Here is a 23,504-nt window from a genome sequence, read left to right as displayed (position 1 = left end):
ACAGACAAAGCACACTGTTCATAGAGAAGGAAATGAGAAAGTGCAGAATATAGTGTTTCAGTCATAGCTAGGGTGTAGAAAAAGATCAAGTTAATGCAAGGTAAATCCATTCAAAAGTCTGACAGCAGCAGGAAAGAAGCTGTTCATGAGTCATTTGGTACTTGAACTCAGACTTTTGTATTTTTTCCCAACGAATGTCCAGGTTGTGTGGGGTCCTTAGATATGCTGGCTGCTTTGCTGAGGCAGCAGGAAGTGTAGACACAGTCAATGGATGGGAGGTTGGTTTGCCTGATGGATTGGGCTACATTCATGACCTTTTGTGGTTCCTTGCAGTCTTGGGCAGAACAGGAGCCATACCAAGCTGTGATACAACCAGAAAAAATGCTTTCAATGTTGCATCTATAAAAGTTGGTGAGAGTTGTAGTTGGACTGGAGGCTGGAAGAGTAAAGGAGGGAAACACTAATGTAGAGTTTTGGGCTTAATTTCTCCTTGACACCAGTCCTTCCTTTTCCTATTTTTCAGTAAATGTCACTGCGCCGACTTCTCCCAAAATGCACCTCAGTGAAGTCTCTCTGGTGCCTCTGCTGGATCAACTAATCAGCAGTTCCCTTGCCCATGTTCGACCTGATGCCATGGGACTTCATGGGGTCTGAGTCAATATTGAAGATTCTCAGGGCCACGCTACATCCCGTATATCCCCGTACCCACAATTCTAGTCAGTTTACGTTTACTATTCCAAAACATTTCTTGGTAGCCTTCTATTTCCCAATCTAAACAGGCCTAAGCTATTCCAATGACACTGCTGTGCACATCTTAAAGGCAGTAAGTCCTTCCATCAACCCTACACTCTGTCTACACTTCTCACTGCCTTGGAAAGACAGCCAGCATAATCCGGACATTCTCTCTTTCATCTTCTTCCATCCACAAAAAAAAACCATTCAACTCAAGAACAGGTTTTTTGCTGCTGCCCTCAGACTTTTGCATGGACTTACCTTCCACTAAGTTGATGTTTTTCTATACACTAGCAAAGACTGTAATGCTATATTCTGTACTCGCTTGTTTCCTTCTCCCCTGTGTGCTCTATGAATGGTATGCTTTGTCTATATAGTGCACAAGAAACAATACTTTTCACTGAATACCACTACATGTGACATTAATAAATCAAATCAAACTGCACTCCCAGAGGTACATTGGTTCCTCTTTAAGCAATATTTTGATTTTAATATTTGCATCCTTGCATCCAAATTCCTTCATTGATTTGCTTCTCTCCATATGTGTAACTTCCTAAAACTCTCTGCTATACCTCTGTTCCTCCAATTCTGTCCTCTTCTGCATTCCCAATATAAATCATTCTGCCATTGGCGATTGTGCTTCAGTTGCCTTGGCCTTTGGTTCTGGAATACTCCTGTTAAACCTTTCTGCCTTTCTAACTCCTTTTCCTCTTTTAAGACACTCTTTAAAACCTATAGCTTTTAATAAGCTCTTCATCAGTACCCTAATAGACACTTACTGAGTGCGTCAACTTTTCTTTGATAGTGCCTCTCAGTTTAAGTTTATGTTTATATATTAGTGTCATACGTTGTCTTACATTAACACTGCAATGAAACTACTGTGAAAATCCCTTAGTCACCAAACTCTATCACCTGTTTGGGTACACTGAGGGAGAATTTAGCATGGCCAATGCACATAATTAGCATGTCTTTCAGAAGGAAACTGGAAGCACCATTAGAAATATCTGTTATATTATAGGGGCTATATAAATACAGATGTTGCTGTTCTGTTCCATTTAAAGTGATGACTGGGTCTAACTCAATATTCCTACAACTGTTGCCTACATGAAATCAACTAACTCAGAACCCACCCATGGATGATATCTGAACTCTTCCTCATCCATTTGACTTTATTATTCATCAGTTAAGCTCACTGATTCACACAGGGAGGAGAGCCACTTTTTCATCATGGTGATGTTTTTGTTCCTTCTTATAAGCATAGAAATGTTGCTCGTGATATTATTGAATGAACACTCAATGCACATTAAGATGCTTCTGTCTCCATCCTTTTGGCTGAAGGCACTAGCCCATTAATCTAATGTTTGCATTAAAATATTGGCCAATGGAATGTCATACAAATTTGTATTTGTATAAAATTGACTGTTAATGTTAACAACTGTAATTTCTAGCTTTTATTAAGTAAATGATTTTTGTTGTTACTGGGAATAGCTGTGGGTTCACTCACTTCCCAAAATATTCAAGGTTACCCATTGTACATCGAAAACTACATCAGTGCCCAAGTGCTTGAAGCACACAGTTGGCTGATCAGAGAAAGATGGATGAAAATTTCCAGAGTGGCCATCAAAGCAATTATCCAACACTGTCAAACCAAGAACAATAAAAGGCAAATGGCAAAGGTAAAGTTGCTGTACTCCCAGATAACCACAGACTGTTCTCAGACCTGACTAGTGGTGATTTAACCTGAGAATTACCACACTTCAGGCACAGGGCAAGGCTGGGCCTTCATGAATAACCTCAGCTGGTACAGGAATTGAACCCAACGCTCGCTGTTGGTGTCACTCTGCATCACTAATCAGCCATTCAGCCAACTGAGCTAAGGGTGGATGAATTTTGTGCAAAATTGAGAGACTGCTCAGAGGAATGTCAAATATCACAAATATATTGGTATATGGTGAAAAAAGGAAGAACTTGCAGTTGAATTTACCAAGGTTGGGTTAAGAAACTAATCGACTTTCCAGTTCACAATAGCAAACAGGGAAGTAAAGGGACAACTCTAGTGGTGAACAGAATGAAAGAGACAATGTAAATCACAGTGAAAGAGGAACAGAATTTTCTCATGGCTTGAATACACCGGAGAACAGTTAATTAAAGGGTAGGGATGAGAGGAAACTGTGCATTGTCTGTTTTTGTAAGCTTAAACTGCAGGTGATATATCCGTGGGTTATATTTTATTCTCTGTTCAAAGAAAGTTAATAATCCATTTTTGTAGTTATTTATGACCCTCTGACAAAATGTCAAGTGTACTCAAGTTTTAAATGGGTGATTTTGTGCAATATCATTTTGTTAGTGCAAATGGAAAAAAATCAGCCACTTCTAAAGCACCTGTAAGATGTTCCTGCTTAAACAGCTAATGAGTCACTTGACTTGTAAATGACGACATGCGTGTGAATCCAGCTGTGTGACAAACAGAAGTGTTGAGAAGGTTATGTAAGTACATTTCAGTGACTTGGCCCTGACTGTCAAACTGCAGTGTATAATTAAATAAAATGGCAAGACATTTTTGTGGGAATGGATGATACCTCCCCAACAGGACATGGACGCAAGAAGCATGTAATTGAACATGTGGACTATGGCATCAAGCACTCGGAGCACCTGGTAGGAGGTCAGGAAAAGCTTTCACCAGATGACAAAGAACAGGAAAGCAATAATGTTACTCTAGCAGTAACATGACTTTCAAGGCATCAACAAAAATATAATTGTTAAAAAAATTATCAAAAATGCTGTGCTCACAAAAGGAGAAGTGGTAAGTAGGGTAGACCAAGGAAGATAATGTATATGGAAATAACAGGCATATGTAAATTACACTACTGCATGGTGAAAGCGAGAGTGTGCTGGTAAAAATATGAATCACATCATCCTGTTTTAGTCCACATTGCTATTATATTTAAAACTACTGGAAGGCTTGGAATTTCTGCCGATGTTTCAATATGAACCGCAGGTACATTGTGTAGGATTGGGGCAGAAAACTGGGTTAGTAGCCTGGATCCTGAATAGATCACAGCCTTCGGATAGAGTTTCTATGAGGTATTGTCTAAGGGATAGGACTCCTGCACCAGCAGTTTCCACAATGCTGGCCCGGAATCCACAGAGCACTGCGAGAAATTCTGATCTGCTTGTTTGGAAATACAGCCCAGTAGAAGCTGTAGGCTTAAGCCTGCAGCAATCAGGAAATGTTTGCGCATTCTAAAACCTTCCTTTCTATTTAGCCATAGAGTCGTAGACTAATATAGCACAGAAACAGGGCCCAACCTGTTCATGCCAACCATGGTGCCCTTCCATCTAGTCTCTATTGCCTGCATTTGGCCCATATTCCACTAATCCTTTCCCATCCATATACTTTTCCAAATGTTTTTAAAATGTTGTTATCGTACTTTCTCTGGCAGCTCATTCTATATACGCACCACCCTCTGTGTGAAGAAGTTGTTGGTCAGGTACTTTTTGAAGTTTTCCGCTCTCACCTTAAACCGATGCTCTCTAGTTTTCAATTCTCCTTCCCTGAGAAAAAGATGTTCATCCTATCTATTCCCCTCATGATTATATGCACCTCAATAAAGTCACTCCTTATTCTCCTACATTCTAAGGGATAAAGTCCTAACCTGCCCAACCTTTCCCAGTAACTCCAGCTCACTAGCCTTGGTAACATTCTCATATACCTTCTTTGCACTCCTGATGCTGCAACAGTTGCCACATCATTGTTTTTCTCTCGTTGTGTTCTCACATTTAGCAAGAGTCAGCATGGCATCCTTAATAAGACCCAGAGTGGAAACTGGGCAGGGAGTACAAAGTGGCAGATGGATTTGCTGCCCTGATGTACTTGGGGTGAGCTGGAGAAAATCCAGCCCAGAATATTCTTTGCATATACATCACATCCATTTGAATTGTTATGAAAATCAAGTTGTTCTTTGTGAAAAAAAATTGTACTGTGGTTCCAGTGCGTGTGAATTGAAAATCAATACTATATTATTTTTGTTTGGTCTAATCTGTTGCTGAATTTCATCACATTAGGAACTGTGATAATAGAGACCATAGAATGACAGAACTCACCTTTGTTGTTGGTTTTCACCTTTATATTAAGTTGTCACTACTAATAACTTGACAATTCATTGTTATCCCAATGTGATATAAAATATTACAGTGCATGAGTTAACAGACAGGCTTCATCATTTAGAAACATCACAGAACAGGAAAGCAACATTTGTCAGGCCCACTATTCCATCCTTTGCTGAATTTTTATATCTCTCTAACATGCGCATGTTTTAATTTGACATGTATTCTACAGCAAAGCTTTCTCTCTCCTTTTGGCATATCAAATTGTTATTCTCATTTTCAGAGCAAGGATCTGGCAATTTTGAGAGGCACCTCCCTCAAAAAAAACCCTCCATAACTTCACTTCTTCAACACCAGACAATGAAAGGCATTTCTAACCTGTCATTTGGTAGAGGCTAGGTTGGCCAGGTTTCATTCCCAATGGTAACTAGGTTTCGCCTATGAGCAAATTAATCCTGTCCAACATAAACTCTCTTGGACAATGAGTTACCAGGAGATAAGTCTAATTTATTCCCTTTTCATGAATTACAATGCCCAAGATTTTAACCTCCAAGTATTCAATATCTGATATTTTTTCATGGATTTGTGATCTGAACCAATGAAGGTGTTTCACAGGCTCAAACATGTGTTTTTATTGATACTTTTCTATTATTTGACATTCTTTTAGGTCCTTTTTCTGACAAAACACTTCAGATGTATTAATGGGACAGTGTGGATCAAGGACCATCAGCACTGCACCAGTAAATAATATATTCTATTATCATGTTTGTTAGGTTTAAACAACATTGAATTTTTCATTTTGGAAGATGGCATCAGGAAATAATCTACAACTGAAATGTCAGTTGGTGCATGTTATGTCCAATTGGCCCCAGCATTTCATTTGAGAAGTACTGCAGTCCTTGTAGTGATGGTAAATCTGGCAACATAATGAAGAATCATCATTATATTCCACGTCAAGGTGACTAGGCTAAGTATGCCTCTCTGAGGACCCCTGCAGTAATGTTCTGGGACTGCATTCACCTGTGATTACCAACCCCTGTGCCAGGTATCTTAATAACATGTTCTACAAGAACTCCCAGGTGTTGAGTGCTGTCTTGATATTGAAGGCAATTTCTATCACGAAAACAAAATATTGTGGATGCTGGAAATCTGAATTAATCCAAGATGGCACCAGAGTGTGACAACTTCTTTCAAGCTGTGCCTAGCATATCCTCTAATTCTGTCTTTTACTCTCTTTCTGTGCTTCTAAAATTTTATACTAACTCTTTTAAACCCTATGGACTTGCCTCATATTAAGTTGATCTTTCTCTACACTCTAGCTATGACTGTAACACTACATTTTGAACTCTCTCTCCCAGCTTTCTTTTTGAAAGGGAAAGGATTGAGCTCAATCTCCTTTCTGGTATCATTGTTGTAAAACTTCTCAGCACCCCCTCCAATGCTGCTATATCCTGTTTGTAATTTGATAAACAGGACTGCACGCAATATTATAAAGGGTGATTGTAGTAATATGCCTACTGTTCAACTCTATCCATTTAGAAGTAGAACTTAACTTTTTTTATGGCCTTACTAACCCTTGGCAAAACTTTTATTGATTGGTGTATCCATACTCTGAATCCCTTTGTTCGACGCACCATTTAGACTTACACCCTCCAAGTAATGAATGACCTTCCTATTCTTCCTGATCTCATATTTACCTGTGCTGAATTTTATTAGCCAATCAGTTATCCATTGTACAAGGTTATTAATAACCTCCTGTAACTTTCTTCCGTCCTCCTCAGCCTTGACTATTCACAGACCCCTCCCCCACCCTTCCCCAAAATTGGTGTCATCCGCAAATTTAGAAATTCCAAAGTTTCAATCATCAGTGTAAGTTGTGAATAGCAATGATCGTAGCATTGATCCTATTCTACCGCTCTAAGTAACTAACCTTTATTCTCATTTTCTGCTTTCTTCTTTGAAGCTAACCAGCCACTTGTCACCTGTCATTTGTCAATCATGGGGCATCTAATCAAGGTCTATTGAAAACACGTATCAATTACATCTATTGCATTACTGTTGTCACCCTTCTCTATTACTTCCTCAAAAAATTCAGAAAGGTTGAATTTTCCCTTTTGAAATCCATGTTGACTATGCATTATATTTCTCATTCTCGTGCTGCTGTTTATACCCCACTTGAGCTTCCTCCCATCTTACCTAAATATACTTTTGTAATCATCTATTCTGGTCTCCATTAATTGCTTGTTTAATTTCCCATTAAATGCATCTCTATGATTTGCTTCAGACACTCCCTGTGGTAACAAATTCCACTACTAGTCTTTCGGTGAAGAAGTTTCTTCTCAATTCCCTCTTGGAAATTTTGGTGACTATTTTATGATGGCCTCGTGTTATGAGTGGGGATGGTTTTCTGGCTTCTCTGCAGGTGGTGGGAGATATTTCTATTTTCTCCTTCAGTAGGGGTACCATTATTTTTCCTACCACAGATATCAAGCTGACTGGTCTATAATTCCCCTTTGTCGAATATAGGATTAACATTAGCTATGCACAAGCTTCTGGCATTAAATCTTCCTCTAATGAATTATGAGACATGAAGAGTAGTGCCTCTTTTTTTTTCCTTAAATTATTTTAAAATGCATGGATGCAATCCATCAGAACATTTCTTTGTTATTTTAAATGCACTTATTGCTGTTCTTATCATTCAATGTCATGTCTACTTATTCCATCTCTCCAATAAATAATGAGGTGAAATAATTGTTTAATATTTCTGCAATGTCTCTATAATTACCTGTGATATTATCCTGTCTATCGTTTCATACTCCTATTCCCATTATAGCCTTCCTTTTTTTATTGATGGGTCCATAAAATATTTTATTGTTTTGTTTTCTGTTCCTTGATAATTTAATCTCATTGTTCCTTTTTGCTTGCATTTTTTTGCTTCTCTCCTAATCTCTCGGAACATGCACTCCTCTGCTGTCTTCATACTTAACTGATGTTTCTGCCTTAACCCTCAATTGTTTCCTAATATCTTTATTCATCTGTGGAATCCCACTGGAGCTTAGTTTGTTCCTTCTTTTTAGAGCAGAATATTTCCTGCATTCTGTTGAATGCTGTTTTAAATGTTTCCCATTGTTGTGTGCATGGCTGTTTGCTAATATTGTTGCCCATTTTATTTTCCCAAGTTCTATTATCAGGCACTCAAAATAGGCTTTTCTCCAATTTCTTAATTTGTTTTTTTGTCATACGTCTGTCATTCTCTACCACAATTTTAAAGTGATATTGTGATCACTATTGCCTAGACCTTCTGTGACTTTTACTTCTCGTATCTACCCTGGTTCATTTTCCATAACTAGGCCTAATAGCAAATCCTCCCTTATTAGGTTAGAATGAAGTCTGTGCTTATTCTAAGAACTCCATTATCTTATCTCATTTAGCTACTTCTTCAATCTCAGTTAATATTATGGGATATGAAATTTCCCCATGATTATTATTGTAAGTTTCCTTTTCAAGTCCCTAATTTATCTGCTTATTTATTTCCCCCACTCCATTCCACTAATAGGTGGTCTGACTGCAGTGGTTTTGAAGGAGTCTCCCAGCTGTTTGTCACAGGGAAGATCATAATGATTCTCCTCAATTGCCTCCTCCCTGTGGCCAAAAAGCTCCTTCCAGAGTAATAGTGCAGTTTCTGCCCAGAAGAGAGCCACCCCAGACATGATCTTTACTGCATGACAAAATGCAAGCAACACTGCTCACCCTGTTCATGGTTTTTTTGACCCCATAATAGACTTTGGGCAGGATTTTCCAGCCATGCTTGCCCCAAGACCAAAACATCCCACTGAAGATCAACGGATTTTTGCATGGTCTTCACTCCCACTTGCCAGGATTCCTGTGGTGGGGGGATGGGATAATATCATCCTTTGACTCTGTCAATAAGATTTATATAGATGATCTGGAGGAGGGGGCTGAGTGTAGGGTGACGAAATTTGCTGATGGCACGAAGATGAGTGGAAAAGCAAATTGCGCAGAGGGTGTGGAAAGTCTGCAGAGGGATCTAGATAGGCTGAGTGAGTGGGCGAGGACCTGGCAGATGGAGTATAATGTTAGCAAGTGTGAGGTTATCCACTTTGGCAGAAATAATAGTAGGAGGGATTACTATTTAAAGGGTGAAAAGCTGCAGCATGCTACGGTGCAGAGGGACCTGGGGGTCCTTGTGCATGAGTTGCAAAAACCCAGTCTGCAGGTGCAGCAGGTGATCAGGAAGGTGAATGGGATGCTGGCCTTTATAGCGAGGGGGATGAATGTAAAAGCAGGGAGATCTTGCTGCAACTGTACAGGGTACTAGTGAGGCCGCAGCTGGAGTACTTTGTGCAGTTTTGGTCACCACACTTGCGCAAGGATATTTTGGCCTTGAAGGGAGTGCAGAGGAGATTCACTAGGCTGATACCAGAGATGAGGGGGCTGGACTATGAAGAGAGATTAAATAGACTGGGTCTGTACTCGCTGGAGTTTAGAAGGATAAGGGGGGATCTTATAGAGACGTATAAGATAATGAAAGGGATGGATAGGGTGGAGGTAGAGAGATTCTTCCCGCTTAGAAAGGATAGCAGGGCTAGAGGGCACAGCCTCAAGATAAGGGGGGGTGCAATTTAGATCGGAGTTGAGGAGGGACTTCTTCACTCAAAGGGTGGTGAATCTCTGGAATTCTCTGCCCGTTGAAGTGGTGGAGGCTACCTCACTAAATATATCTAAGTAATGGGTAGATAGGTTTTTGACACACAAGGGAATTAAGGGTTATGGGGAGAAAGCGGGAAAGTGGAACTGATCCACTTCAGATCAGCCATGATCTTATTGAATGGCGGGGCAGGCTCGAAGGGCTAGATGGCCTACTCCTGCTCCTATTTCTTATGTTCTTACGTCAATTGTGAAGGCATATAGAATATCCTCTTCAAATTCAGCTGCCCTCAGATATGTGACCACCCTCTGCCTACTCCACTGTGATCTACAAGATGTGATCCTCATCAGCAGATCCTATTTCTGAGAAGACTGGGAGTCAAGCAAGTTATGGAATTCTTCAAATCCTCTTCTCCATTTTCCTCACTGCGACACTGTACTTCACCTACACAGGCATAGAGATCATCTACAGAACAAACAAGAAACTGTTCAAGCTACTTCGCTTCAAGCCAAAACCAAAATCACTCCAGCCTGAGTAATTGAACTTCAGTATGCAGACGGTTCTTGGGTGTGTGCTCACACAAACTGAATTCCAGGTTACTATTGACTTCTTCTCTGAAGCATTTGAGAAATAAGTCTTTATCTTAACTAGACAACTAAGATCTTTTTCCAATCAACTCCAACAACACAACCACTCCCCCTGTAGATCAAGATCAATTGCAAGATTCTGAAAAATGTGGACCATTTTCTGTTTCTTGGGAGCCTTTGTTTCACGAAGACAGATATAGACAATATAATTCATTATTACCTCCATTGGGTCAGCTCAGTCTTTTACTGACTGCAGGAAAGAATGTCTGAGGACCCAATATCTCAAACTCATGACTTTAAACCTTAAAGTCCTGGTTTACCAGATAGGAGTGGTCCCATCTCAGAACCAATTAAACCAGAGTAAAAACAAATTATCCTTGTCCGGAAGGACTGCCTGAGATAGGAGAAGAAAGTCTGTAGACTACACCTATTTGTGCCATTGATCTTTTATTATCTTTTATCTGAATCCATAAGGATTTTGTCTTGTGGATAGTTGCATCCCTTTTTTCTACTGTCATTATGTTAAACTAAATAAGTACAGCTATTCCACATTCTACTTTACTCCTCCATCATTTCTAAATATATTATACCCAGCAATGTTTAATTCCCAGTCCTGATTTTTCTGTAGCCAGATCTCAGAAATTCCTACTATGCCTGCTTCTCTCCAATGCATGATAGTATGTTTGGGCAGTACAATGGCACAGTGGTTAGCACTACTGCCTCACAGCAGAAGGCAACCAGGTTTGATTCCCAGCTTGGTTCATTGTCTGTATGGAGTTTGAACATTCTTCTTGTGCCTGCGTGTGTTTGCTCCTGTTTCCTCCCACAGTCCAAAGAGATGCGGGTTAGGTTGATTGGCCTTGCTAAACTGCCACTTAGTGTCAGGGGGACTAGCAGGGTAAATACATGGGGTTACGGGGATAGGGGCTGGGTGGCAATGTGGTTGGTACAGACTTGATGGGCCAAATGGCCTCCTTCTGCACTGTAGGGAGTCTATGGTATTCAGCTCTCCTGTTTTATTACAAACATTAGATCAGCTATTTAAATTTCCCACCATAGTGTGCGTGCCCCATTCCCTGCTCTGGGACATTACCAGCAGCAGTTAAAGCCTCAGCCTCAGTGAATGACCTGATCACCAATGCCATGAACCATGATCACATAGGGATCACTCAGAAGCATACTGGAGAGTCAATCATCAGATAACTTGGGGATCATGACAGTCATCATTTGTTGAGTCCACTGGTTCTCATCAAGTATGGGTAGTGGACCTGGGAAACAGCGTTTCCCACAGAGCTATGCAGAAGCAGCAGAACATGGTGGCGTGTGGGAGAGAGGAGTCATCCAGAAGACAGTGAATGCCAGAGACTACGGGTAAAGACAGAAGGCTTTTGACATTGGTGGGCAAATGGAGAACTTGGGAATGGAAAACAAGAACTTGCAGTTGAAGAAACAAGGAAGAAGCAAGGAAGTTCTTGATCTGAGGACCCTTAGATTGTGGCCATTTCACTTCAAGTAGTGATTGAGGTACAGGGTAAAATTAAACTAAAGGAATGGGATATTTACTTGAAAATAGAAATATAAAATAACTCTTTGGAGAAGGGGAATGAGGTTCCAGGGAAAAGCATCTCTACTTGGAGGACAAATGATGTCATCCTGTGCTCTAATTTCCATAAATCTATGACAGCTTGATTTTAGCAAGTCTGAGCCTAGGTAGTGTTTTAAAAATCTCAGTGCTGAGCTAAACTTAGATGAATATGCCCTGTAAGAAATGTGGTGGGTCCCTTTTGGCTCGTTAGATATTACCTTGGAATCTTGTATCCAAGTGTTTTTTGTTGTTTTTATTCCAATTCAATCAAATCAAGTCCAATTTGGAGTCTCTGCAAGTTGAGACATTCCCAATCCAAGCTGACAAGACAGGGCTCTCACCTCCTGTCTTGGGCTTGATCTACATGATCCAAGCTGATTAGAGTAAGCATGGCTTCTCCTCCAAGGCTTGATCTCATTTACATCTAGACAAAAGGCTGAGATGCCGCTTTTAAAAATTGTTTCAAATGAAGCTAAAATGTAACCTAATGACTTCAACCAAGCACAGCATGTCAATACTACACTTGATCTGAGCCAAAAGGCCGAGAAGCGATACCACTCAGAACTGTGGTGTCTTCCTCCATCTCTCTACGAGAGAGGAGGAAAACTCATCAATGACAATAAGCAGTTGCTAAAAAGCAACCCTCAACGCCAGCTTCCTGCTCAGAAGAGAACAGTGTACATCCTCCTCACGGTTTGTGAGGCCACACACTTTAAAACACATTTCTCTAGGAAAACACTATAGAAATGATCCCGAAAGTACAAAGAGTATCCTAGTGTCAATATGGCCACTTTGTGTTTCTTCACATGGGACTAGCTGCCTTTACTCCATATAAAATCAAGCATAAAAATGTGTTGTCAAACTTTTATCAATCCCCCCTCAGTTGATCCCTCAGATTCCTTCTTCTTTGTTTCCTCATCATCTGACTCCCATTCTCGATCCCTGGGAATTCAGCCTAGCTTTCCAAATTCACACTTGGTGCCCTCACCAAATGATGACATTCTTGATCTCCAGGTCATCTGATGACTGACTGTCCAGTACGCTGCTGAGTGATCTCCCTATAATCCTGCATTGGTGATCCAGTAACTCTGCTATTAAATGTGGTGCATTGGCAGCAGTTTGGGATGGCAGCAGGGATTGTGATTTTTAATAACCAGTAGTGTAAACGCAGCAACCAGTCATAGAGCACCTGTAACTATGACCTTTGCACACTTCCGAAACAGCTGGCATGCCTCTTATCTTCAATAAATGTTGACAGGGCCGAGAACCCACTTGTTAAATGTTGAATAACTAAGGAAATGTCTCATTGACAGTAACACAACACTAGTTACAGCAAGCAGGCTCTGTAAGTGTTGGTGTACATAATTTTAAGACATGGACATATGGGAAAGACAAAGAAGGAGGTGTACAGAGCAATACATTCACTGATACGACAAAAACTGTTCCTTTCATTCAAGGATTTGCCAAATGCTCTGAAAAATGGTGTATAATTTAAAGAGAAACTGAGATGTAAATTTTGCTACAAAGGAGATATCTGTGCGTGTGGGCTAATTATCGTGGAAAATGATATATGATCTTTGCCAAGAATGCACACTGTGAATGCAGGCAATGCCCCCATGATTTTTCTATTATTAAAATTAATGAATTGGAAACCCTGATTCCCCAATTTGTGGATGAGTCTCATGTTATGCATGTGATTTTGTAAAATTATCCTGTTTGTGTTAACTCCAAAAAAAATGCCGTGACAGGAGAATTTGTTTCATTAGAAATGTAAAGACCATGTTGTGGTATCATGTGCTTCTTCCCACACAGTACTGAAAGATGGTCTCAGCTTGGAGGAGCCCAATAACAGGTACATCTATCATTGCTGAAATACAAAAATAACTTACACTTGTTTTATCCTAAACATTTGCACAAAGGTGACCAGAAACCCTAGAGAAAAAGATTTGAGATGGTTACTGAAGATTGATAAGGATGAATACATTCATTTTTTTGTGTAGGCGAAAGCTAAGTTTAAGTATTAGTATCACAAGTAGGCTTACATTAACATGGCAATGAAGTTACTGTGAAATTCCCCCGGTCGCCACACTCCAGCGCCTGTTCTGGTACACTGAGGGAGAATTTAACATGCACCTAGCCAATGCATCTAATCAGTACCACTTTCAGACTGTGGAAGGAAACCAGTGTGCTCAGAGGAAACCCACACAGACACGGGGAGAATGTGCAGATTCGGCACAGACAGTAACCCAAGCTGGGAATTGAACCCGGGTCCCTGATGCGGTGAGACATCAGTGCTAACCACTGTGCCACCCCACTGCTAGGCACTCATGTCACAGTTAACTTTCTGTGCAATTGAACAACAACGTACAAGCAACAGTGGACAGAGTCTCAGAGCGTTGACCAAGAAATTAGAGCGTGCTCAAACATGGGAGTTCAGGGTGTAAAAGGAATGAATCCCACACCTGAATGTGTAAACCAAACAGCAGCTTATAAGGCATGTAGCATGCTGAGAAATGGCCCTTCTTCTCCTGAATACACATTCAGTTCAATATAATGACTTTTGTCAGACTGTGGATCTACCGTGGTCCCTTTGAGGACTATCTGTTAGGCTGCTTGTGGCCCTGGACTTCCAGCAAGAGTTACAGGGGTTTCAGAGAGATGTTGGAGCTTTATTTAAATATGAACAACAACCATCAGCTTATCCAGACATAAGCTCAATGCACAAGGGGGCAGAAAATACACCTTTGGCTCATAATTAGCATATGCTTCTTGCCTACCATATTGAAGCTCGAGGGTGTTCGGTGCATGGAAAATGGGTGCTGCAGAATTGTATTTTAATGCACTGAATCTACAGTGATGAAATGTTCTCTTACACTCTCAGGCTGCAGATCAGGGGAAGATTGCTGCAACTCATTGGTCTAAAGTACTATTGACCTTTTAAAACAATTTCTGCAACATTTCTACTCTCTGTTTATTGAAGGATTGGAATGTTTAAAGTGAGGAACATTTATCCATTGACACTGTTTCCCAACATTCTATCAATCTTTACAAGCGTCAATTTTTTTTATAAAGCTCATGAAAAAGGAGCACGTTGACTGTGATTTTAATGTCATCACCATCCCTTAATTTCATGAATTATTTCACTGAAATGTCTAAATTGTGCACTACACCTATAATAGTGTTCCGGATGACATTTTCTTTTTGTAACGATCAACTGAAATAAAATCTGGCTCATTAAGAAAGGTCAAGTGGTTCATTTCCTGTTGTTAGGATGACTAATCTGCATGATTACATCTTTTGTCTGATTGGTTGGTTTAACTTAATGCCAGCAGAAAGTTAAGACTTTTTTTAAAAAAGCATTAAATCGTCTGGCAATTGCTGGTTGGTTAATTGGCTGTTAATATGCTCCAATTACACCTCAAATAATTTAATGGCTGGACATGTGATAATACCACTCATTATTTTGACACATCTCTAAAATTAAGCCAAAATGTGGATTGAAGATAAAGCATTTAACTTGAAATGAGCAGAAGTGCTCTAGCTTTTGGTGTTTATCATGCACCAATTTATAATGACTGCCAAAATGTTAAATTGGCTTCAAAAATCAATGCTCTGTTCTATTTCCAATTTCATCTGTGCCTTGGCTTGTGTTGGAAAATACATTGTGTACAACTCTTGTTTGCAACTGTGCTTGACAAAGTCCAAACTTTCATTCTTGGCAGGTCCGAATGTTCTGCTTTCATCACCTACACTGGCGAGGAAGGAAAATTCACAATTTGTGATATATTGTCTCTTGAAAGAAACTTTCCTATCACTGCAAAATTGAGCTCCAATTTGCACCCCCATATGGTATGAAAATGTGTTGTGATCATTGTAAGGACCTTGCGTTAGAGAATGGCATGAAATCTTGTAAATTTACTTTCTCTTTAACATTTTACCTGTTTGTAATTAGGGATAAACCAATGTTTCCAGCTTTGGGTGTTGGCTCTATTTGACTAACCCAAAACTCGTGCAATCTTTCATGCAACCACGCCTGTAGAGGAGATTTTCTCCAATGTTGGCAAAGGCTGGCAAGTGGCGTTTGCTACCAAATAAATCTATTGGACTTTAATTTGGTGTTGAGAAACTTCTTACTATGTTTACCCCAGTCCAACGCCAGCATCTCCACATTAAGGGTGAGAGGAGCAAAGTTGAAGCTGTTAACTGCTATGGCGCTTTCTCTGCTACATAGTGCAGAGCTTTTCAAAAAACTGGAAGTCACAGGTTCCATGACATGTATTGGTGGCATGGCGGCACAATGGTTAGCATTGCCGCCTCACAGCTCCAGGGACGCGGGTTCAATTCCCGGCTTAGGTCACTGTTTGCGTGGAGCTTGCACATTCTCCCTGGGTTCGCATGGGTTTCCTCTGGGTGCTCCAGTTTCTTCCCACAGTCCGAAGATGTGCATGTTAGGTGCATTGGTAATGCTAAATTGCTCCTTAATGTCCCATTATGTGCAGTTAAGAGGGATTAGTGGGATAAATGTATGGGGTTATGGGGATGGGCCTGGTTGGGACTGTTGTCAGTGCCAACTCAATGGGCCGAATGGCCTCCTTCTGCGCTGTGGGGTTTCTCTGATTTTTTTGACTTTTATATCATTTGATGGGTTAGCCTCTGATTCGATCACCCCACCAGCAACTCAGGCACTTGATAATCTGGGACAGCATTTTTAAAGACTACTCCAGAATACAGCAAGCAAACAAATTTACCCAAGCACAATCACAGCAAACCACCCACCTCCCCCCCTACCCCAGTACCTCTCCCACACTAGCCTGGTATTCTGCCACTATTACCTTTGCAGAAGGCTGGCACTACCTGGGCACTAACTGGACACTACTTTGTCATGATTCTCTTCCCCTGTGAGTGCTGCACTCACTCCAAGCTCCCCCAGAGTACTGCTCACCAGGTACACGCTAATGGAGACCATTCGCTCTTCTCACTGTGCTACTATTACGCCCACCATGGAAGGAGTTGTTGATGGGGGGAATGATTTCAGCTTATGGGCCTCATGGTTTTGTGATAATTTATTATAATGAGCTTCCTGACACTCACTCAGTGTCAGGAAATGTGGCCTATCACTAACGGGAGGAGAGGACAATCACATCAGGCTTTCACATCATTGTGAAATATGACTTTGGCCTTCTTGTGATACTTTCCCCTCCTGTCGCCAACTCCACCCTACATGAACAGAATTGGAAAATCCCAGTGTTTCGTGATGGTCAAACATTTAGCCACAAAAGGAAGTGGTATTAATTCAACTGAAGTGTTACAGATTAAGCTGACACTTGTTACAAATACATCTTGCAGCAATGGCTGAGGGACAGGATTATTTTCAAGCCAAGCTCAAAGGGCTAGTTTGTGAAAAGATGAGGCTATGGCAGTCCACCCAGACTCATTGTATTGAGACAGTCCTATTCATTTCAAATAGATGAGGAGCCATTTTCTAGGTGGCATGCAAAGAGACAGTAACCATTTTAATTTGGAGTTATGTTGGCGAATTCTCAGTCAGGAAGAGGGGTTAGAGGTTAAATAGCCAACTTTCCATATTGTTACTTGGTGGAAGACTGGAGATCTTGTAACACGGTGGGTAGCATCACAGCCTCTGAGTCATAAGCTCCGGGTTTGAGTCCTGCCCCAGGCCTTGATGGTCAGGGAAGATAAGTTCATCTTATGTGGCTAAACAGGTTGAGTATCATCTTTCAAATCCCTCTAACACTCCAACAGCAATGGCTAAAGAGTGGGAGAGATATCTGGTCATCTGTTTGATGCAGAGAAAGTTGGAACCTCGTGAGATCTCCAAACTGCAACATGCTTGTAAAAATGCATGTTGCCATGGTAACCTGGACTCTCTGCGTGATCTATAACACAACTCTTACATGGTGAAGGAGAAACATAAGGTGCAGGTTAAATCATGAAAGCTGGCAAAGTGAGATAATTAAGGGCTGGAACCAGCTCATCTCAACAAGAAAGTTTAAGCAGGCTCAGAGAAAGCCTTGTCTGAATTGGTGAACAGCTTAACCAAACAGCAGTGTATTACTTTGCTCACTAGCAGAGGGCAGTGTGGTGTTCTTTGTCATGAGGAATGACTGAAATGAAGTGAGATTTTCTGTAGTAGTCAGCCTACGTGTTTGCGAGCTGACTGTGAGAGAAAGCAGCTTAAGAACTCGGCTGTCCACAATTCACTGTTATCATATCTGCCAGTATAGGCGAGCTCCTGGTCAAAAGAACATAGTGTTGCTGTTGGGAGTATTCACTGAAACTGAACCCAGGAAACTATCCACAATACAACTGAAATTAGTAGCACCAAGTGACCTAAGCAGCCTTTAAAATAATTGTATGTGCAGAAAAAATAAATCCTAACCAACCAGCACAATTGTCATTTTAGAAAACTGGGACTTTTTGTCATCCATTACACCTGAAGAGTTGCAATCTAATGGATTGGATTTTCCAGTCGCTCTCCGCAAAACCAGAAAATCCCGTTTGGGTTCAATGGACATTTGCGTAGTCCACCCCTCGCCAGCTACAATTCCCATCACGGGTGGAACAGGAAACTTCACCCCAAATTTAACTCTAATCCCAAGAGTGTCCATATGTAAGAGTGGAAATCAGTGTTAGCCTGGTATACAGCTCCTATTCCATTTCCTCAGCCCACCACATTGAAAATAGAAATAATCTTGCATCTTTTAACATTTCTGAACTGTTAAGGCTATTCTGAAAGCATGAATAAATACATATGTTAACGCAACACGCTGAATTCTTTATAGCTCTTCATTATTCAGATTCAAAATGCCAGTGCATTCCCTCAATCAATAATCGAGTAATCCTTGGGTCAATCAAGTCAATTAAAAGGCAAGTGAATGAATCAAGTGGCAAAGCTGTCACCTAAAGTGATATGATTTGAGATTGTTTTAATTTTGCATTCATCCACCTGTTTAAAAAAAGTACTGAGATTTGGAAGTGGCGGCAAAATGTGAGAAAGAGCGAACCAGTGCTTTCAAAAATACAACATTATTTAAATAAAAAGATGCTGGTAGGGCAATGTGACAATGTGAAAAGATGGTATGATAACAGTAATTGTTATACATAAGAAATAAGAAATAGGAGCAGGAGTAGGCCATCTAGCCCTTCGAGCCTGCCCCGCCACTCAATAAGATCATGGCTGATCTGTCGTGGCTCAGTTCCACTTTCCCGCCCTCTCCCCATAACCCTTAATCCCCTCTCTTATCAAGAACCCATCAACCCGCTTCTTAAAAATATTTAGCGAGGCAGCCTCCACCACTTCAACGGGCAGAGAATTCCAGAGATTCACCACCCTTTGAGTGAAGAAGTTCCTCCTCAACTCCGTTCTAAACCGCCTCCCCTTTATCTTGAGGCTGTGCCCCCTAGTCCTACTGTCTTTTTTGAGCGGGAAGAGTCTCTCCACCTCTATCCTATCCATCCCGTTCATCATCTTATATGTCGCAATGAGATCTCCCCTCATTCTTCTAAACTCTAACGAGTACAAGCCTAGTTTATTCAGCCTCTCCTCATAGCTCAATCCCCTCAACTCTGGTATCAGCCTAGTAAACCTCCTCTGCACTCCCTCCAGGGCCAAAATATCCTTGCGCAGGTGCGGCACCCAAAACTGCACACAGTACTCCAGCTGCGGCCTCACCAATGCCCTATACAGCTGCAGCAAGACCTCCCTACTTCTATATTCAATCCCCCTCGCTATGAAGGCCAGCATCCCATTCGCCTTCCTGACCACCTGCTGCACCTGCAAGCTGGGTTTTTGTGACTCATGCACAAGGACCCCGAGGTCCCTCTGCACCGTCGCCTGCTGCAGTTTTTCGCCACGTAAGTAATAGTCCTTCCTACCATTCTTCCTACCAAAGTGGACCACCTCACACTTGCCAACATTAAATTCCATTTGCCATTTCCTGGCCCATTCGCCCATTATAGTTAATAGATATATTAAATAGCATCTACTACGTGCTCCTAAGTAACCAAAAATGTAGGATTGCACCTTGGAATTGTTCCAGAAATGTAATTTGCACTTCATCAAAATATCTACATGAAACCTGATTTGTTTTTGCTGCAATTATGTAAAATTCCTGCAAAATCAAATGTACAAGCCAGGTCTTCATCTCTCTTGTTTTGTTATAAATAATATTAAGGCAACTAACACACTAATGTAACTTTAGACAAACAAGCTGCCTTACCAGGGGATAAGAGTTGCTTGTGATTTATAATCTGAATTTTAATTTTAATTGTTAAAAGTTTAATTTATGGGATCTGGGCGTTGCTGGCCAAGCATTTATTACCCATCCCTAATTGCACTTGAGATGATGGTAGTGAGCTGGCTTCTTGAACTGTTGCAGTCCAGGTGGTGTAGGAACACCTCTAGTGCTATTAAGGAGGGTGTTCCTGGATTCTATGAATATTTTAAATGGCTGGGAAATATTGGAAGTTATGTACCTACCTTAATTATTCAGCCAGATATGTCTTTTCCTGTATGCATCCCATAGTGTTGAACAAATAATCATTTTTAAGCTATCTGCAAACATTATGTAGATTTCTTCACAGATTTAATTCTGCACATGGTAGTTTCTCTCTATCCAACCTCAAGCAATATTTCCAACTAATGAAATTGTCCAGGTGTTCAGATATGAATTTTGAACTTTCCAGTAGTAAATCTAAATGCCTAAGAAACTTAAGGACTCACTCCTTTCACACATGTGCTGCCTGCCTAAATGATCAGTTAGTTGAAGGGTTTATAGTCTTACAGGACAATAGCACATCTATCATTACCCTCGATTCCCTTTATAAATGTTTCTTAACTTATGATTATCTGGAAGACCCTTTAGGCAAAATGCTGGATGAGAATGAGTTAACCCACACTTTGAACTTTCTATAACTGCAACCCATTTTCTTGAGACAATGCTCAGTTGGTATGCAGGGTGAGCTCCCAGTGGGATTCCCGCCACTAAGAGGGACTTTGACACAGCAAAGGCCGACAATTGTGTTGGTGCTGAAGAGAGTGGACAAAAACAATATTTTCTTTTCACAAGGTTCATACACAGCTAAGGCTTAGGGAAAGGGAGTAGTTGCTAACATCAAACATTATGGACGGATGTCCACAATCCAAGAGGCTACTGCACCTCCCTGCTTGTGGTCTTCTCTACAGTCAATAAGAGTTATTGCAATGATGTTGGTTACAGAGACTGTATTCGGGAAGCCTTTGTAGCTTTCTGTATATTAACAGTAAGTGCTTATTAACCATTTGTAACCATAAATGGACGTACAATAAAGGGAGCAGACGTGGAACAGTCTCCATCAACAGGTTTTAACACATCCCTGACCAACACCACACTGATTATAGTCCAAGTCACATGCCTTCTTACATCACTGTACTCCATTCCGCATTAACCCTGTATATTCCAGGCCCTAATACTACTGATAAACAAGAAAACAGGACTTTTTTTTAAGTTTATTTGTTAGTGTCACAAGTAGGCTTACATTAACACTGCAAAGAAGTTACTGTGAAAATCTCGTAGTTGCCACACTCCAGCATGTGTTCGGCTACACTGAAGGAGAACTTAACATGGCCAACGCACCTAATCTGCACATCTTTCAGACTGCAGGAAGAAACCAGAGCACCCGGAGGAAACCCATGCAGACACAGGGAGAATGTGCAAACTCCACACAGACAGTGATCCAAGTCAGGAATCAAACCCGGTCCCTGTCACTATGAGACAGCAGTGCTAACCTCTGTGCCACCATGCTCCATTAGTATTTGCTCTAACCTGCGTCTCTCTGGATGAAAACTGTACAGTTAATATCCATCCTAGTGGTGGGTGGGTAGGAGGATAGGGGTTGGGACAAATGCAAAGCAGGTTCTCTAACTCTTTTGCCACGATCATGTTGTATTTTGGGCGAGATTATGGAAAAATTACAGCTTTCAGCAACAAGTTATTTAATTCAGTATTCAGAAAAATAAGCTAAGAGCTGATGCAGTTGCAATGTGTTGGCTTATCAGTGATAATGCTTGGGGAGGATTTATGTGCAACCATGTGTTTCTTGGTGATGGGAGGCAGCCACAATTGGCTGGATCCCACCATTGTCAATAGGGTTTCCCATTGAATGCACCCCTTGCCACCGTAAAACCCATGGCAGGGATGTGCTGTTGGCAAGACCAGAAGATCCCACCAGCGTAAAAGTTCTAGCCCTGTTCGCATAACCAAGTTTGATGATGCAAATCATAACCAACATTGACAATAATTTTAAAAAATAGAATCAGCCAAAAGAAAATGTTGTGTATGAACCCAATTCTAAAAGACCGCAAAGTGTTCTTTAGCACATTCCAAGTTTGAACATATATATCACTGGGAGGTGTAACGACTACAGGTCTTTCATAGTCAAAAAGAACTAACAACAGTGCGGGGGCCGCATTGCCAGTTGTAGACCGAGTGGTCACATGAGAATGTGATGTCGTAACTACAAAAGAAGCCACAAGGCGGAAGTGTGGGATTATCCTGGGAATGCAGCCTGAGCACAAGTGCTGTATATAGCTGTTGAGCTCAGTACTAATACCGTGAGTGATTCATCATCTCTATTGCCTTTTGAAGATATTACGCACAGTGCACCAAGGGAAACCAAAGTTGGTTGCAATCAGACACAGAGCCAAGGAATCACTGTGCTGACCTTTCATGTACAGAGAGATACAGAGCTAAGGAATCACTGTACTTACCATTCATGTACAGAGAGGAAGGGAAATTTCCAGATCTGCAACATGAAATGCATTCAAGCACACCTGGCACCCTTCAGAGACTCGTGACACACAATGTTTGCCAATTCAATTCCACTAAATTTTGCAACTTTGCATATGCATGTGACTTTGAGCATATCACGAGTAGCGCCCAATATGCACAAACAGTTTGACAGAACAGATGGTTCATTCAGCCAAGCATCTTGTAGAGAAATGTGCATGGGATCATACAGACTACCATGCTGTACTCAGCCTGGGAAATCTACCATGATAGACCTTGACCTTGTCAGCCAATGACTTTGTTCTAGACACACCATGATTATGATACTATTTGCTCTGGTTCTGTGGAAGCCCAAACTTAAAAACCAATGAGAATGATGCCCTCTTGCAATGCAGATTGAGAAGCATCTCGGCCCTCTAACACCAGGTCAAATGGCCAGGATTCAAACTGCATGTGAACTTGACCAGTTGGCGGTGGTACATAGCAATGCTCCACAACCAAACAGTTATATGGTAACCTCAGACAGTGCCCACTATGTATGTAATCACTATCTCCTTCTGTGAATAACAGAAACAGCAATGACAGATAACACAGCACTTCATTCACCTGTGTATGACACCAGCCTCCTGCACCAGTGGACATCTTCTTACACAGACCAATATGAGGATGTGTCTAGGGCGGTGGATAGAGGAGAGCCGGTGGATGTGGTCTTTCTGGATTTTCAGAAGGCGTTTGATAAGGTACCTCACAAGAGGTTACTGCAGAAGGTCAGAGGACATGGAGTTGGGGGTAGGGTGTTAGCGTGGATAGAGGATTGGTTGTCAAATAGGAGGCAGAGAGTGGGGGTCAATGGGTGCTATTCGGATTGGCGGTTGGTGACTAGTGGGGTGCCCCAGGGGTCGGTGCTGGGGCCTCAGCTATTTACCATTTATATAGATGATCTGGAGGAGGGAACCGAGTGTAGGGTGTCGAAATTTGCTGATGACACCAAGATTGGGGGAAAGGCAAATTGTGCGGAGGGTGTGGAGAGTCTGCAG

At 41.2% G+C, this 23,504-nt stretch overlaps 2 non-coding genes across 2 annotated transcripts; both read right to left on the bottom strand.

Moving 5' to 3' along the window:
- Positions 1-12,044: 12,044 nt before the first annotated feature.
- Positions 12,045-12,233, bottom strand: LOC145362360 (U2 spliceosomal RNA). Its single transcript, XR_013889981.1, has one exon. It is a non-coding gene; the product is annotated as a U2 spliceosomal RNA (small nuclear RNA).
- On the bottom strand, positions 12,234-12,455 carry LOC145362041 (small nucleolar RNA U3). The gene has a single exon (XR_013889920.1). It is a non-coding gene; the product is annotated as a small nucleolar RNA U3 (small nucleolar RNA).
- Positions 12,456-23,504: the final 11,049 nt, after the last annotated feature.

This window comes from Carcharhinus amblyrhynchos, chromosome 2 (genome assembly GCF_965287045.1).
Source record: "Carcharhinus amblyrhynchos chromosome 2, sCarAmb.v2.hapA, whole genome shotgun sequence".
NCBI classification, from domain to species: Eukaryota; Metazoa; Chordata; class Chondrichthyes; order Carcharhiniformes; family Carcharhinidae; genus Carcharhinus; species Carcharhinus amblyrhynchos.
The sequence above is the reverse complement of the archived record's forward strand: the minus strand, read 5'-3'. Positions and strand labels throughout refer to the sequence as shown.